Genomic DNA, 18,464 nt, shown 5'->3' with positions numbered 1-18,464 from the left:
TATTTAAGACTCTCAAAATAATCTAAGTGAAGCATGAGAGATCAATAGTTTCTATAAAACAAATCCACCACCGTGCTCTAAAAGATATTAGTGAAGCACTAGAGCAAAACTATATAGCTCAAAAGATATAAGCGAAGCACATAGAGTATTCTAACAAATTCCAAATCATGTATGGCTCTATCAAAAGGTGTGTACAGCAAGGATGATTGTGGTAAACTAAAAAGCAAAGACTCAAATCATACAAGACACTCCAAGCAAAACACATATCATGTGGTGAATAAAAATATAGCTCCAAGTAAAGTTACCGATGGAAGTAGACGAAAGAGGGGATGCCTTCCGGGGCATCCCCAAGCTTTGGCTTTATGGTGTCCTTAGATTATCTTGGGGGTGCCTTGGGAATCCCCAAGTTTAGGCTCTTGCCACTCCTTGTTCCATAATCCATCAAAATCTTTCACCCAAAACTTGAAAACTTCACAACACAAAACTTAACAGAAAATCTCGTGGGCTCCGTTAGCGAAAGAAAACAAAAGACCACTTCAAGGTACTGTAATGAACTCATTCTTTATTTATATTGGTGTTAAACCTACTGTATTCCAACTTCTCTATGGTTTATAAACTATTTTACTAGCCATAGATTCATCAAAATAAGCAAACAACACACGAAAAACAGAATCTGTCAAAAACAGAACAGTCTGTAGTAATCTGTAACTAACGCAAACTTATGGAACTCCAAAAAATCATCCAAAATAGGAAGACCTAGAAAAAAAAATATTGATCAGCAGCAATTGGAATCACTATTTTATCACGTTCTGGTGATTTTTAACAATTATTTTCGTGAACAGAAAGTTCTGGAAATTTCTGCAAGATCAAATAACTATCATCCAAGAAGATCATATAGGTTTAACTTGGCACAAACACTAATTAAAACACAAAAACACATCTAACCAGAGGCTAGAACAAATATTTATTCCTAAACAGAAGCAAAAAGAAAAAAAACTAAAAATAAAATTGGGTTGCCACCCAACAAGCGCTATCGTTTAACGCCCCTAGCTAGGCATAAAAGCAAGAATAGATCTAGGTAGTGCCATAGTAATAGGATAGATCGGTGAAACTCATCTCATACTCTCTATGTTCGGCAGCAAGTTTTCTTTGAGGCAAGCAAAAGTAATCAAAAGGGCTAAATTTAATGGGACAAAAGTCCCCAAGATCAATTTTAGGACGTATAGGTTCCTCTTTCGGCCCTTCGTATTGCACAACCAATTCATCATTAAGTTCAGAAATTTTATCAACTAGAACATTGGTAGGGACCTTTTTTCTAATGTTTTCATTGAAAGCAACATAGTCTAGAGATTGAAAACGCATAATTTCTTCTTCGGCCAGCGTCCACCCTATAATGCGCAAAAATTTCTTTGGCCTCTTTTATTATAAATCTGAACTCATTAGCCAAAAAGATAGTAGCGGCACGCTTAACAGAAGAATGCTCTATATTAGAAAATTCCAGAAAAATCCTTTGTATGCAAGGGTGCATGTGCATAAATTGCCTTTCAAGTTCAACTATAAGCATGGCAATAGCGTCAGCAAGACTACTAGTTCTATGAAGAATGGAACTGCCCATAGAAGGCAAAGCACCGACACAAGTAAAGAAATCTTTAATAACCCCTTTTCCAATTATATTACCACTACCAATTCGAAATCTTTTTGTATGCAAGGTAGGGGGTTCTTCAGCAGGAGCATCAGAATTTTCCATGATATTATTATTATTGTCCATATCGGCAATAATTTCCCCAATTTCAGACATAGCGACAGAAAGAGCGAGGGGCAAAAAGAAGAAGGCGAACAGAAAAGAGAGGGCGAATAAAACATCAAGGGTGAAGTGGGGGAGAGGAAAACGAGAGGCAAATGGCAAATAATGTAATGCGGGAGATAAGGGATTGTGATGGGTACTTGGTATGTTGACTTTGCGTAGACCTCCCCGAAAACGGCGCCAGAAATCCTTCTTGCTACCTCTTGAGCACTGCGTTGGTTTTCCCTTGAAGAGGAAAGGATGATGCAACAAAGTAGCGTAAGTATTTCCCTCAGTTTTTGAGAACCAAGGTATCAATCCAGTAGGAGGCTACGCGCGAGTCCCTCGCACCTACACAAAACAAATAAATCCTCGCAACCAACGCGATAAGGGGTTGTCAATCCCTTCACGGTCACTTACGAGAGTGAGATTTGATAGATATGATAGGATAATATTTTTGGTATTTTTGTGATGAAGATGCAAAGTATAGAAAGCAAAATAAAGACGGCGCCGGAAATAACTTGTTGTAGGGGGATTAATATGATGGAAAATATACCCGGGGGCCATAGGTTTTACTAGTGGCTTTTCTCAAGAGCATAAGTATTTTACGGTGGGTGGACGAATTACTGTTGAGCAATTGACAGAATTGAGCATAGTTATGAGAATATCTAGGTATGATCATGTATATAGGCATCACGTCCGAGACAAGTAGACCGACTCCTGCCTGCATCTACTACTATTACTCCACTCATCGACCGCTATCCAGCATGCATCTAGAGTATTAAGTTCATGAAAATAGAGTAACGCCTTAAGCAAGATGACATGATGTAGAGGGATAAATTCATGCAATATGATAAAAAAACCATCTTGTTATCCTCGATGGCAATAATACAATACGTGCCTTGCTGCCCCTACTGTCACTGGGAAAGGACACCGCAAGATTGAACCCAAAGCTAAGCACTTCTCCCATTGCAAGAAAGATCAATCTAGTAGGCCAAACCAAACTGATAATTCGAAGAGACTTGCAAAGATAACCAATCATACATAAAAGAATTCAGAGAAGATTCAAATATTGTTCATAGATAATCTTGATCATAAACCCACAATTCATCGGTCTCAAAAAACACACCGCAAAAAGAAGATTACATCGAATAGATCTCCATGAGAGAGGGGGAGAACATTGTATTGAGATCCAAAAAGAGAGAACAAGCCATCTAGCTACTAACTATGGACCCGAAGGTCTAATGTAAACTACTCACACTTCATCGGAGAGGCTATGGTGTTGATGTAGAAGCCCTTCGTGATGGATGCCCTCTCCGGCGGAGCTCCGGAACAGGCCCCAAGATGGGATCTCGTGGGTACAGAAGGTTGCAGCGGTGGAATTAGGTTTTTGGCTCCGTATATGATCGTTTGGGGGTACGTAGGTATATATAGGAGGAAGGAGTACGTCGGTGGAGCAACAGGGGGCCCACGAGGGTGGAGGGCGCGCCCTGGGGGGGGGGGGGGGGGGGGGGGGTAGGCGCGCCCCCCTACCTCGTGGCCTCCTCCTTTGTTTCTTGACGGAGGGTACAAGTCTCCCGGATCATAATCTTCCTAAAAATCACGTTCCCGAAGGTTTCATTCCGTTTGGACTCCGTTTGATATTCCTTTTCTGCGAAACTCTGAAATAGGCAAAAAACAGCAATTCTGGGCTGGGCCTCCGGTTAATAGGTTAGTCCCAAAAATAATATAAAAGTGAATAATAAAGCCCAATAATGTCCAAAACAGTAGATAATATAGCATGGAGCAATCAAAAATTATAGATACGTTGGAGATGTATCATGTCCCGTAGTGCTCGCTTCCTGTCCTTCGGTATGTGGGTTGCGTAGATCATGTTTACCGCTTGACCTCAGAAGGGAAGGGTTTCTGGCCTCCAGTATTTGGCCTGTGTGGCTCATCATCGTCCTCGCTTCGTGGGCTTTTGCCTGAGTCTTTGGCTGTGAGTTTGCCGGCCTGTTTAATCACCCAGTAGTTTCGGTTGGAGTGGTTGGCGGGCTTCTCTGATGTGCTGTGGATCTGACAAGGCCTGTCCAGAATTGTATCCAGTCTAGATGGGCAGTCGTTGTTGCCTTTAGGGGCTTTCTTTCGGGTTCCGGTCTTCTGGTTTCAGAATCCGACATTTACTGTCGTGCCCTCGCCCTCGTCGTCATTGTGGCGACGTTTATTCTTGCTGCGTCGGGGCTTTCCATTTCCGTCCCAAACCTCAGAGGTACCAGGTGTGTCTGGGTTGGTGTTTTTGCGAGCAAGCCAACTGTCTTCGCCTGTGCAGAAGCGGGTCATGAGGGAAGTAAGGGCTGCCATAGTTCTTGGTTTGTCATGGTCGAGCTGTCGTACGAGCCATTCATCCTTGACACTATGCTTGAAGGCAGCCAAGGCTTCGGCATCTGGACAGTCAACGATCTGGTTTTTCTTGGTCAGGAATCGGTTCCAAAATTGTTGGGTAGACTCTTCGGGTTGTTGTGTAATGTGATCTAGGTCGTTAGTATCCGGAGGTTGGACATAGGCGCCCTGAAAGTTTGCTTGGAAAGCGTCCTCGAGCTCTTCCCAGCAGCCTATAGAATCTTCGAGAAGGCTGTTCAACCAGTGTCGACCTGGACCTTTAAGCTTTAGCACCACATTTTTGATGGCGTGGAGGTCATCTCCTCGCGCCATGTGAATGTGGAGGAGGAAATCCTCTATCCATACGGCTGGATCTGTGGTTCCGTCGTATGATTCGATATTGACGGGCTTGAAGCCTTCCGGGAATTGGTGTTGCATTACCCTCTCTGTGAAGCACAGGGGGTGTGCGGCGCCCCGAACTCGGGGTACGTCGCGTCGGAGGTCTTCGGCCCTCCGAATCTACTACTGCTCCTGGATTCTATCATTTCGGTTTAGCCGATCATAGTATCCTTCCCGGTAAGCATGCGGGTCTTCTCTAGGTTCGCAAATGGACCTCGTGCGGCCTCCTCGGGCGTCTAGGTCATGCTGGAGGTCGTACTCGTAAGTGGGCCGCACTTGATCCTTGCCATGACGGCATGGTGGGGCGGCTGGGTGTTCAGCCTCGTCAACTTCTCTGTCCCGCCCTCTAGGGGGGTGGTCCGGCTGTTTGGTGTTTGTGTATATTGGGCGTGTGGGCTCTATGCCCTCATCGTCGAACTACGGCAGGAGTCTTCGCTTGGGGTAACTTTTGGTTGGCTATTCGCGGACATACCCTTCTTCAGCAGCTAGGACTTTAGTCCATCGGTCGTTGAGGGTGTCATGTTCGGCCTTGATTTTGTGTTTTTGTTTCTTTAAGCTTTGGGCGGTGGCTAAAAGCCTCAGCTTGAATCGTTCCTGCTCCAGAGGGTCTTCAGGGATGATGAAATCGTCATCCCCGAGACTAGCCTCCTCTTCAGAGAGTGGGAGGTAGTTGCTATCCTTGGAGTCATCATGGTTTTCCGAATTGAGCGGGTCCTCCTGCCCAGCGGAGTCATCCTGATGGATCTCGTTGACTGCGTCCCCTGCGAGGTCGTCCGTATTATTTACGGTGCCGTTCTCCGCCAAGTCCATGTTACTCGCATGGCTTCGACATGGATTTGATTGACGATGCTGTTTCCGGCGTTTGGGCAGCTCATCTCTGGGCTTGCCTCGGTCCTGATCAGGAGTGCCATCTCTGTCCTTTGGGGTGTCCACCATGTAAATAGCATAGGTGGATGTGGCTGACCAGCGGCCCGTGATGGGGGGGGCGACCTCAGCATTAGCTGTGGCTACGTCCTCCTCGTCCATGTACTCGGCATTCTCCGAATTATAATCTAGCATATTGGTTAAATCATCGATAGTGGCTACCAAATGGGTGGTGGGTGGGACGCAAAATTCCCTATTGTACACCTTGAAGGGTAGATGACTGAAAGCGGAGGGCGGGTCCTCCTAGATGGTCATTTTTTGAATTCGGTCTAGCGCCTCGTTTACCATTGCGAGGGTCGCCGAGCTCGAGGGATCCGGGCCGAACTCTGCTGTAGCAGCGTGGGGGGCAATCAATGCCTTGATTTCCGTTGGCCGTGCTGAACTCGGGGTGCGGAGTCGGATCCTTTAGGGGGTCCGGGCCATCACTGGAGGTCGAGGACGGGCCTTGGTCCTTGCTTGTGGCTTCCCGGTTGGGGTTAGTGATCGAGCTGCTTTGGGCAGGGGGTGACCCCTGGCCGTTGGCTGCCGCTTTGTCGTAAGGATTCAAGGCCGGGCGAGTGTTGTGAAAGGAAGGTTTGGACGAGATTGACTCTTGGCCTCTGCCTCCTGATTGTACCTCAAAGGTCGAGGATAGGTCCTCTGCGGTCATGACGTGTCCGGACAGAGAAGGAGTCTGGCCCTGCTTGGTGCGAAGCTCTCCTGGGTCGAAGCTGTCAGAGCCGATCTGCCGATCGGATCGGAAAGGAACTCCGGAGAGGGCGTGGCGAGGGTGCGGGAGGGGGAAGTGAATCCGGTGAAAACCAGATCGCCCTGTGCATCCGCAACATATTCTAGACCACCGAATTGAATCTAGTGTCCGGGGGCGAATGTGTCGACCTGACCCAGACGACCAGCCGGGTCTGCGTGCAGCATGATGCTGCCAAATGCGAAGAGTTGTTTGGGGACGAAGAGGTCCCTGGATCCGATGCCTTCTCCTATGACCAGGCGAGCCATCGATCCGTTGGGCGATCCTACAGCGGAACTCTCAATGAAAGCACCAATGTCGGTGTCAAAACTGGCAGACCTCGGGGTAGTGGGTCCCGAGCTGTGGATCTGGGATCGAGGGGAAGAAGGGACGACGAACACAGTGTTTACCCAGGTTCGGGCCCTCTCGAAGAGGTAAAACCCTACGTCCTGCTTGATTTTATTGGATGTATAATATGGTTTACAGAGTAGATCTACCTCGAGATCCGTATGAGCTAAACCCTAAGGCGATGAGGTGATGAATGTAGCTCTACCCCTAAAGACTAAAAACCCTCAATCTTCGAATTTGAGCCATATAACTCTAGAATTTGAACCTTGCAATATTTCTGGGTTTTGTGGTACGATCGATGAAATGGCATAGTATGAGACTCGTATATTGGTAGTACTGTTTTGACCTTAATATGCAATGGACTTAGATTTTATTAACCATTCTCGAATGTGTTTCCCTTATCGATCTCATCGCAAACGATATGTATAGCTAACTCGGCTGCGAGCTGATGACCCACAAGTATAGGGGATCAATTGTAGTCCTTTTGATAAGTAAGGGTGTCGAACCCAACAAGGAGCAGAAGGAAATGACAAGTGGTTTTCAGCAAGGTATACTCTGCAAGCACTGGAATTGTCGGTAACACATAGTTTGATAGCAAGATAATTTGTAACGCACAAGTAACGGTAACGGTAAATAAAGTGCAGCAATGTATCCCAATCCTTTTGTGGAAAAGGGTAGACCAAATTGGTTTCTTATAATATGCAAAGCATTCTTGAGGGTACACGCGAATTTGGCCTAGTCACTCTCATCATGTTGGTTTGATTTGTGTTCGCTACTTTGATAATTTGATATGTGGGTGGACCAGTGCTTAGGTGTTGTTCTTACTTGAACAAACCTCCAATTTATGATTAAACCCCTCGCAAGCATCTGCAACTACGAGAAAAGTATTAAGATAAAATCTAACCATAGCATTAAACTTTTGGATCCAATTCGGTCCCTTACGAAGTAGCGCATAAACTAGGGTTTAAGCTTCTGTCACTGTAGCAACCCATCATCTAATAACTACTCCACAATGTGTTCCCTTAGGCCCAAATATGTTGAAGTGTCATGTAGTCGACGTTCACATGACACCACTAAGGGAATCACAACATACATACCATCGAAATATCGAACACATATCAAGTTCACCTGATTACTTGCAACAAGACTTCTCCCGTGACCTCAAGAACAAAAGTAACTACTCACAAATGATAATCATGCTCAAGATCAGAGGGGTATTAAATACCATAATGGATCTAAAGATATAATATTCCACCAAATAAACCATATGGTAATCAACTACAAGATGTAATCAACACTACTAGTCACCCACAAGCACCAATCTAAGGTTCTGGTGCAAAGATTGAACACAAGAGATGAAATAGGGTTTCAGAGGAGATGGTGTTGTTGAAGATGTTGATGGAGATTTCCCTCCCCAAGATGGGAGAGTTGTTGGTGATGATGATGATGACGATGATTTCCCCCTCCGGGAGGGAAGTTCCCCCGGCGAAATCGCTCCGCCCAAGGGCGAAAGTGCTCCTACCCAATTTCCACCTCGAGGCGGCGGCGCTTCGTCCGAAATTCCTCTCCTTATTTATTTTCTAGGTCAAAAGGACTTATATAGCAGAAGAGGGGCACCAGAGGTGGGCCGAGGAGGGCACAACCCAGCAGGGCGCGCCTGGGGGGCCTGGCGCGCCCTGGTGGGTTGTTCCCACCTGGTGGGCCTCCTCCGGTAGTTATTTGCTCCATTATTTTTTCTTTTATTCCAAAATAATTCTCCGAAAAGTTTCAGCTCATTTGGAGATGTGCAGAATAGGTAACTCTGACGTAGCTTTTCGAGGTCCAGAATTCCAGCTGCCGGTATTCTCCCTCTTTGTGTAAACCTTGCATATTATGAGATAAAAGGCTTTAGAATTAGTCCAAAAAACATTATTAGCCATAAAAACATAGTAAATAACAGTAGGTAAACATGATGCAAAATGGACGTATCACGATATTCGACATTATTGCACACAATTGGTTTCTTCAATCGTGTGCCTATAGAGCGTAGAATTAATTCTCGCACTCAAGTGTCCATCATCACCCATATGTGTAACTTTGACCTCATCACCCATGGGTAAACTTATGATCGAAATCATTCCACACACTTCGTTTTTTGCAAAGCTTTTTGCCAATAAACGCCCATGATTTGCCCCTCTTCTAGCTGATGCGTGGCCAAACTAGCCGGGCGGGAAGCTTGCACTATAAACTGCGCGGGAACAGGCTCACCAACGATACATTTGATGCCTCTTCAAGCCCACGTGTGGTCAAACAAAACGTGTGTGGGGTTCTCAAGCATGCACTGGAATCCTCCGCTATGAACGTGGTGATAATACATGATGATTACAAGCCGGCCAGCCCCCATTTATTACAACGGCCATTTAACCCTTGTGTCTCTTTAACCTTTCAATCGCGCCCCAATATTGCAAGAAGCACACCCACCATGACAAATACTTAGAGGGTATCATGCGCGGCTCGAATGGCGCTCTGAGCGGCTGCCAACGATGAGCAGCAGTTCACCATGCATGCTGTGGTGGACACCAATAGAAGGTTCACGGAGCTCTCGGTGGTGTACACCAACAACCCAGTCTCGGTGGAGCACTCCATCCACATCATGGAGTTGTTTCTTGTTGAGGAGAAGTACAAGGTGGTCGGTTTCGACAGCGAGTACACCCGCACTCGTGTCGGGTCTCGTCCCAAGGTCGTCGTCGCCCAGATGTGCGTGCACAATCATGTCCTCGTCTACCACTACTGCCTGACCACAAGGCCTTGTGAGCATTTCGCCTAGTTTGTTAACAGCCCACACTACATGTTCGCTATGATGGACATCACCAACGATGTAAACGTGCTCAAGAATTCAGGCATCGCCTGCCAGAATCTTGTCGACATCCAGGGCCAATACAAGATCTGGGGTAGCAAGAAGAATGAGAAGGACTCACTGGTTCACCTCGCCGAGGCCATCATTGACCCCTACAATAGAGACATGAACGATTCCTTCAACAAGGACAAGTGTGCCTGGCACTCGGCCTGGATGGAGAAACTCGACAAAGCTCACGTCGTTTATGTGGCCAAGGAGGCGTACATGAGCTACGAGATGTACGTGCGGATCGTTGACATGAGGAAGTGCCTCCTTCCCCAAAACGGCCAGGGATCCAGTCGGAAGCAGAGTAATGGCAATCATCGTCATAACAAGAAGTAGATGATTAGAGGCTCGTTTCTCCTAGTCTAGTATGCATGTAATTGCTTACTTTGGTGTGCGGAAATGTTATGTGTGTAGTCACTTATGTAATTGTATACTTAATTTGGTTATGCAATGTTGTTCTTAGAAGTATATATGTTGATGTTCTGTAGATAGAGCGTAGATGTTGTGCGGACAGAGCAAATCACATCGCACACAGACTAAACAATGGAACCCATCGGTGATGATTTCATCAATCGGTCACAATTGTATACCAGCAATCGTTTGCTCACAACACACATGGCTTGTTAACAGGAATCATCTGTGTTGTTATTGGTCTTCCCACATATTTTTGATTACTGTCCTATTTGCCGCATATCACACACATCTTGTTAAGTTGAACCGTTTCTGTTGTGTTGGCTAATCACAAATAGTTCATTCGAGTGAACTGTATGCCGTATATCACACACACCTTGATCTGGCTAACTATTTCTATTGTGTTGCCTAATCACAAAAAGTTCATCCGAGTGAACTGTATGTTGTATATCACACACACCTTCATCTGTCTGACTGTTTCTACTATTATGCTCATCGCAAACAGTTCATTTGAGTGAACTTTATGCCACCCATCGCACACGCAACTACAATCTAAATCGTGTTTGATGTCTCCGCCATCGCAAATGTTTTGTATGTTTTTTGACGGTTTTATTACATCACCTTTGTGATTAATGCATCACACACAGTTTCGTTGAAGGGTCTCAGATTGTAGTGTCGCGTTAGCAGTATCCTGCAGTAGCGGTTGTTCGTGTTGGCTTGCAAGGTGAATTCTTTGAGGATGGTATAGAACCGGTTCGTGAAGCGACCGCGAAAGAATTGAAGATGTTGCAATACAATGCTCAAGCTTGTGACATTCTCTTCAACAGTTTGTGCCCTGAGGAGTTCAACAAGATTAGTCACCACGAGAATGCAAAGGAAATTTGGGATACTTTGGTTGATATGCATGAAGGTACCGAGTCCGTCAAGGAATCCAAGTTGGATGTGCTTCAAATTCAACTTGACAAGTTCAAGATGAAGGATGGTGAAGGAGTCGCTGAAATGTACTCTAGGATTGCTCTCATCACAAATGAGATTGCCGACTTAGGAAGTGAAGAGATGGCCGACAAGTTCATCATCAAGAAGATCCTTAGAGCCTTGGATGGAAAATATGATACCGTGTGCACATTGATCCAAATGATGCCCAATTACAAAGATCTCGAGCCCACGGAAGTCATCAGAAGAATTGTTGCTCATGAAATGTCACTCAAGGACAAGGAGGAGCTCCACAACAAGTCAAGTGGTGAATACAAAGCTTCAAGTGAGGCTCCTACAACTTTAGGTGAAAAGCAAGTATCCAATGAGGAATTAAGCCTAATGGTGAAGAACTTAAACAAATTCTACAAGAACAGAAACAAAGAGAGAAGCTCCAGCTCAAGGCACTATGAGCAAAGATCATCAAGTTGTGACCGGAGTTGCTACAATTGGGGAAGACCCACACACTACTACAATGAGTGTACGACACCCCAAAAGAAAAGAGAAGACTCACCTAGAATGAAGAGTAGAAGAGATGAATCACCTCATAGAGAGAGGCGGATTAGAGATGATCGTTATGAACGAAGACCTTCTCGAAGAAACATGGCATCGGAAGGGAAATACAAGTCAACCAAGAGCTACTCTAGAATAAGACATCAAGCTCATGTTGGTGAATGCGTTTCTGGCTCCGACTCCGACGACCACTCCGAGAGAAGTTATCACTCCGACTCCGACTATAGTCAAGATGAAGGTGTTGCCGGACTTGCTCAATTATCATCCAACTCCCATGACATATTTGATTCACCAAATGAAGGAATTGGAAGATGCTTCATGGCTAAAGGCCCCAAGGTATCACACCCCGAGTATCTTGATTTCGATAGTGACGAGGATGATTTGCTAGGTGATGATGATTTGCTTGTTAATAAAACTAGTGATGTGAACTATAATGGACTTTATAGTAATCATGATAGTCAAGATGAAATGGGTCACAATTCTAAGAAGGAGATTCAGCGTCTAATTAAAGAACTAAACACTCTTAAGTTAGCTTGTGAAACAACTCAAGAAGATCATAGAGAGGTTCTAAGAACTCACGATAAGCTACACCTCGAGAAGCTAAATTTAGAGCAAGAACATGAGCTTCTTAAAGCAATCAATGATGATCTTCGAAACAAGAGTTCTTCTTACATTGCCAAATGTCTGCTCTTGTCTACATTTATGCCACAAGTTAAAACTACTCAAGCTAGTACCAAGAGTAAGAAAGGTTCTTCATCTAGTATTAACAATAACAATTCTAAATCCAATATTATTGCTTCTAGTAGTTCTCTTGATTCCACCAATGATTCTATTAGCCAATTTACACTTGAGCAAGAAAACATTTTATTGAAAGGAATTATAGAGAAAGGTGTTTACAAGAGTCTTGCCGGGAGTAACCAATTTGAGGAAATTGTACGCAAGCAAGGAAGATACTGGAAGAATCAAGATATTGGTTTTGAATGAAAGTTCAATGCCAATGGATTTGAACGGGAAGAAGATCAATATCCCAAGACGAAGCTTGTTCCTCAACAAGAGAAGTATGACCCCACTTCTTTTGAGGGAGCACAGGCTCAAGATGATCTTCCACAATAAGACCACAAGCTAAAAGGCAAGGACAAGCTTCAAGAAGAGATTGACTCATTTGAAGAAGCTCCTAAAGCCATGGTCAAGTGGGTTCCCAAGACTTCAACAAATTCAACTACAAATCCAAGGATTGCCATAAAATTGATGTGGGTCCCAAAGAAGAAGAACTAGAGAGTTCTTGAGGGTGACTCCGCCAACAAAGTTCACTCATATTCATTTTGCCAAGAACTTGTGGAACCAACTTCAACATCTTGCACTAGTTCATGGAGTCGCAAACCCTCTTGTTTATAAGACAAGGGACAAGGTATTCAATGCATTGATTGACATCATCATATGTGCATTTCACTATATGTCTATGGATATCTTTGGATGTTCCTTGTGGACTAACCCACGTAGGTATTGTAAGTGCAAAACTCAAGGATTGCTCCCTACTCTTGATGGACTACATCAACATTGAGCATCCACATCATCAACAAAACCCAAGGTTAGTTCATCCCTCTTTGGGGGGATATCACGTCAAGGGGGGGCTTTGCTCTAAGATTTGAGCTAAAGCAACTCTAATGGTGTGAACACATTAATGCTTTATGTATAAGTGTAACCCCACTTGTGCTTAAATGATTATTATGACCTATGATCAAATGTTCTCATTTGACTGCTAAGTGAATATACTTATATATAGATGACTATGGCATCGCCCATTGCTTGATAGTTTCTAGAATTGGTTGTGCATGTTTGACACATATTTCATTTGCTATCTTATTCTGTGACCATGATGGTATGCATATTTCTCATTCAAGGACATCCATTTGTAGTTTGATTAATTTGGTTCATTTGGCAAAATGGATGTACAAGAATGCCTAAGTACCTTCTCTAGCTATCTATCTCGACTTGTCTATATTATTTCTTGCTATATCACAAAAACTTGAACAAGTCTCTTTCGGACCCTCCGGATGAGGAGCACTCGGAGCCACCGATCCGACAAGGGTGACCTCCAAAACCTTCTAAGTGATTTTTGGATAGACCAATTCACAACCATCCGGTCTCACCGAAACAACTTGGACTGATTTGATTTTCTATCTCGGAGATACTGATCTAAAATTCTCGGTGTCACCGAATTGATGTGTTCATAGCAGTTACTCATCTTGGCGCCACGGATTTGTTTCGCTCGGTCTCACTGACAGCTCATGGATATATATATCGCGCAGAACATACATTGAAATTTCTCAACAGTTATGACTCCTGCACTCCGTCGCTGCCGTCGCCCGTGGTCCCCGGATCGTCTTCTCGTCTCTAGTGCACACTCGCCACCGGATTCTATCACCGTCAATGGGATTCTTCGCCGCCGTTGCCGCCATAGAGGATCTCCATCGAGTTAGGGTGAGATTCGACCCCTAGTGCTTTAAACTTCTGATTCTATGCACTAGAGTACTTGTGCTCGCGACATTCCCATAGATTGAGATTTCTATTCCATCAAATTCCATAGAAATAGATTTGAACAAAATAATTAGGGTTAGGTTTGCGCAGAAATTATCTCAGACGGACCGAATGGAAAGAATCAGACTCATTGATTAGGCTTCTGTATGTCCTAGTGTCACCGAGTGATGTCTACTGCGCAACCTTTCTTCTTGTAAATTTTGTTGGGCCTCCAAGTGCAGAGTTTTGTAGGAAGTAGCAAATTTCCCTCAAGTGGATGACCTAAGGTTTATCAATCAGTGGGAGGCGTAGGATGAAGATGGTCTCTCTCAAACAACCCTGCAACCAAATAACAAAGAGTCTCTTGTGTCCCCAAAACACCCAATACAATGGTAAATTGTGTAGGTGCACTAGTTTGGCATAGAGATGGTGATACAAGTGTAATATGGATGGTAAATATAGGTTTTCGTAATCTGAAAATATAAAAACACCAAGGTAACTAGAAACAAAAGTGACCGAAAACAGTATTGCAATGCTTGAAAACAAGGCCTAGGGTTTATACTTTCACTAGTGATAGTTCTATCAATAATGATAACATAATTAGATCATATGGCAATCCCTCAACGTGCGATAAAAGTCACTCCAAAGTTCCTATCGCGGAGAACATAAGATGAAATTGCTTGTAGGGTACAAAACCACCTCAAAGTTATTATTTCCGATCAATCCATTGAGCTACTCCTATAAGTGTCACAAATAGCCCTAGAGTTCGTAGTAAAATAACACCATATGACACACATCAATCAACCCTAATGCCACCTAGATACTCCAATGTCACCACAAGTATCTGTGGATCAATTATACGATATGCATCAAACAACTTCAAATTCATAATATTCAATCCAACACAAAGAACCTCAAAGAGTGCCCCAAGATTTCTACCAGAGAAAGAAGGATGAAAACGTGCATCAACCCCTATGCATAGATTACCCCAATGTCACCTTGGGAATCCGCGAGTTGAATGCCAAAACATACATCAACTGAATCAATAGAATACCCAGTTGTCACCATGGGTATCCTACGCAAGACATACATCAAGTGTTCTCCTCGAAACAAGAGTTCTTCTTACATTGCCAAATGTCTGCTCTTGTCTAAATTTATGCCACAAGTTAAAACTACTCAAGCTAGTAACAAGAGTGAGAAAGGCTCTTCATCTAGTATTAACAATAACAATTCTAAATCCAATATTATTGCTTCTAGTAGTTCTCTTGATTCCACAAATGATTCTCTTAGCCAATTTACACTTGATCAAGAAAACACTTTATTGAAAGGAATTATAGAGAAAGGTGTTTACAAGAGTCTTGCCGGGAGTAACCAATTTGAGGAAATTGTACGCAAGCAAGGAAGATACTAGAAGAATCAAGATATTGGTTTTGAACGAAAGTTCAATGCCAATGGATTTGAATGGAAAGAAGATCAATATCCCAATACGAAGCTTGTTCCTCAACAAGAGAAGTATGACCCCACTTCTTTTGAGGGAGCACAGGCTCAAGATGATCTTCCACAACAAGAACACAAGCTAAAAGGCAAGGACAAGCTTCAAGAAGAGACTGACTCATTTGAAGAAGCTCCTAAAGCCATGGTCAAGTGGGTTCCCAAGACTTCATCAAGCTCTACTTCATCAAATTCAACTACAAATCCAAGGATTGCCATCAAATTGATGTGGGTCCCAAAGAAGAAGAACTAGAGAGTTCTTGAGGGTGACTCCGCCAACAGAGTTCACTCATATTCATTTTGCCAAGAACTTGTGGAACCACCTTCAACATCTTGCACTAGTTCATGGAGTCGCAAACCCTCTTGTTTGTAAGACAAGGGACAAGGTATTCAATGCATTGATTGACATCATCATATGTGCATTTCACTATATGTCTATGGATATCTTTATATGTTCCTTGTGGACTAACCCTTGTAGGTATTGTAAGTGCAAAACTCAAGGATTGCTCCCTACTCTTGATGGACTACATCAACATTGAGCATCCACATCATCAACAAAACCCAAGGTTAGTTCATCCCTCTTTGGGGGGATATCACGTCAAGGGGGGGCTTTGCTCTAAGATTTGAGCTAAAGCAACTCTAATGGTGTGAACACATTAATGCTTTATGTATAAGTGTAACCCCACTTGTGCTTAAATGATTATTATGACCTATGATCAAATGTTCTCATTTGACCCCTAAGTCAATATACTTATATATAGATGACTATGGCATCGCCCATTGCTTGATAGTTGCTAGAATTGGTTGTGCATGTTTGACACATATTTCATTTGCTATCTTATTCTGTGACCATGTTGGTATGCATATTTCTCATTCAAGGACATACATTTGTAGTTTGAATAATTTGGTTCATTTGGCAAAATGGATGTACAAGAATGCCTAAGTACCTTCTCTAGCTATCTATCTCGACTTGTCTATATTCTTTCTTGGTATATCACAAAAACTTGAACAAGTCTCTTTCGGACCCTCCGGATGAGGAGCACTCGGAGCCACTGATCCGACAAGGGTGACCTCCAAAACCTTCTAAGTGATTTTTGGATAGACCAATTCACAACCATCCGGTCTCACCGAAACAACTTGGACTGATTTGATTTTCTATCTCGGAGATACCGATCTAAAATTCTCGGTGTCACCAAATTGATGTGCTCATAGCAGTTACTCATCTTGGTGCCACGGATTTGTTTCGCTCGGTCTCACTGACAGCTCATGGATATATATATCGCGCAGAACGTACATTGAAATTTCTCAATAGTTATGACTCCTGCACTCCATCGCTGCCGTCGCCCGTGGTCCCCGAATCGTCTTCTCATCTCCAGTGCACACTTGCCACCGGATTCCATCGCCGTCAATGGCATTTTTCACCGTCGTTGCCGCCATAGAGGATCTCCACCGAGTTAGGGTGAGATTCGACCCCTAGTGCTTTAAACTTCTGATTCTATGCACTAGAGTACTTGTGCCCGCGACATTCCCATAGATTGAGATTTCTATTCCATCAAATTCCATAGAAATAGATTTGAGCAAAAAAATTAGGGTTAGGTTTGCGCAGAAATTATCTCGGACGGACCGAATGGAAAGAATCAGACTCATCGATTGGGCTTCTGTATGTCCCAGTGTCACCGAGTGATGTCTACTACGCAACCTTTCTTCTCGTAGACGTTGTTGGGCCTCCAAGTGCAGAGTTTTGTAGGAAGTAGAAAATTTCCCTCAAGTGGATGACCTAAGGTTTATAAATCAGTGGGAGGCGTAGGATGAAGATGGTCTCTCTCAAACAACCCTGAAACCAAATAACAAAGAGTCTCTTGTGTCCCCAACACACCCAATATAATGGTAAATTGTGTAGGTGCACTAGTTCGGCAAAGAGATGGTGATACAAGTGTAATATGGATGGTAAATATAGGTTTTCGTAATCTGAAAATATAAAAACACCAAGGTAACTAGTAACAAAAGTGACCGAAAATAGTATTGCAATGCTTGAAAACAAGGCCTAGGGTTTATACTTTCACTAGTGCAAGTTCTGTCAACAGTGATAACATAATTTGATCATATGGCAATCCCTCAACGTGCGATAAAAGTCACTCCAAAGTTCCTATCGCGGAGAACATAAGATGAAATTGCTTGTAGGGTACAAAACCACCTCAAAGCTATTCTTTCCGATGAATCCATTGAGCTACTCCTATAAGTGTCACAAACAGCCCTAGAGTTTGTAGTAAAATAACACCATATGACACACATCAATCAACCCTAATGCCACCTAGATACTCCAATGTCACCACAAGTATCCGTGGGTCAATTATACGATATGCATCAAACAACGTCAGATTCATAATATTTAATCCAACACAAAGAACCTCATAGAGTGCCCCAAGATTTCTACCAGAGAAAGAAGGACGAAAACGTGCATCAACCCCTATGCATAGATTACCCCAATGTCACCTTGGGAATCCGCGAGTTGAATGCCAAAACGTACATCAAGTGAATCAATAGAATACCCAATTGTCACCACGGGTATCCTACACAAGACATACATCAAGTGTTCTGAAATCCATAATAGTATTCAATCTGATAATAGTGAAACCTCAAAGGTAAAACTCAAGTCATCACAAGAAGGTAGAGGGGGAGAAACACCATATGATTCAACTATAGTAACTAAGCTCATGGTACATCAAGATTGTGCCATATCAAGAACACGAGAGGGAGAGATCAAACACATAGCTACTCGTACATACCCTCAGCCCCAAGGGTGAACTAGTCCATCCTCGTCATCGATAGCGCCGGGATGATGAAGATGGCCACCAATGATGGTTTCCTCCTCTGGCAGGGTGCCGGAATGGGCTCCTGATTGGTTTTTAGTGGATATACAGGCTTGCGGTGGAGGAACTCCCGATCTAGGTTCCTTTCTGGGGTTTCTAGATTTATAGGAATTTTTGGCGTCGGTTTCACGTCAGGGGGGTCCACGAGTCAGCGACAAGGCAGCGGGGCGCGCCCTAGGGGGTGGGGGAGCCCTCCACCCTTGTCGTTGACTCGGGACTCTTCTGGCCCAATTCTTTTTCTTCGGGGGCTTCTTATGGTCCATAAAAAAGCAC

The sequence above is a fragment of the Aegilops tauschii genome, chromosome 2 (assembly GCF_002575655.3).
Source record: "Aegilops tauschii subsp. strangulata cultivar AL8/78 chromosome 2, Aet v6.0, whole genome shotgun sequence".
Taxonomy (NCBI): Eukaryota; Viridiplantae; Streptophyta; class Magnoliopsida; order Poales; family Poaceae; genus Aegilops; species Aegilops tauschii.
The sequence above is the reverse complement of the archived record's forward strand: the minus strand, read 5'-3'. Positions refer to the sequence as shown.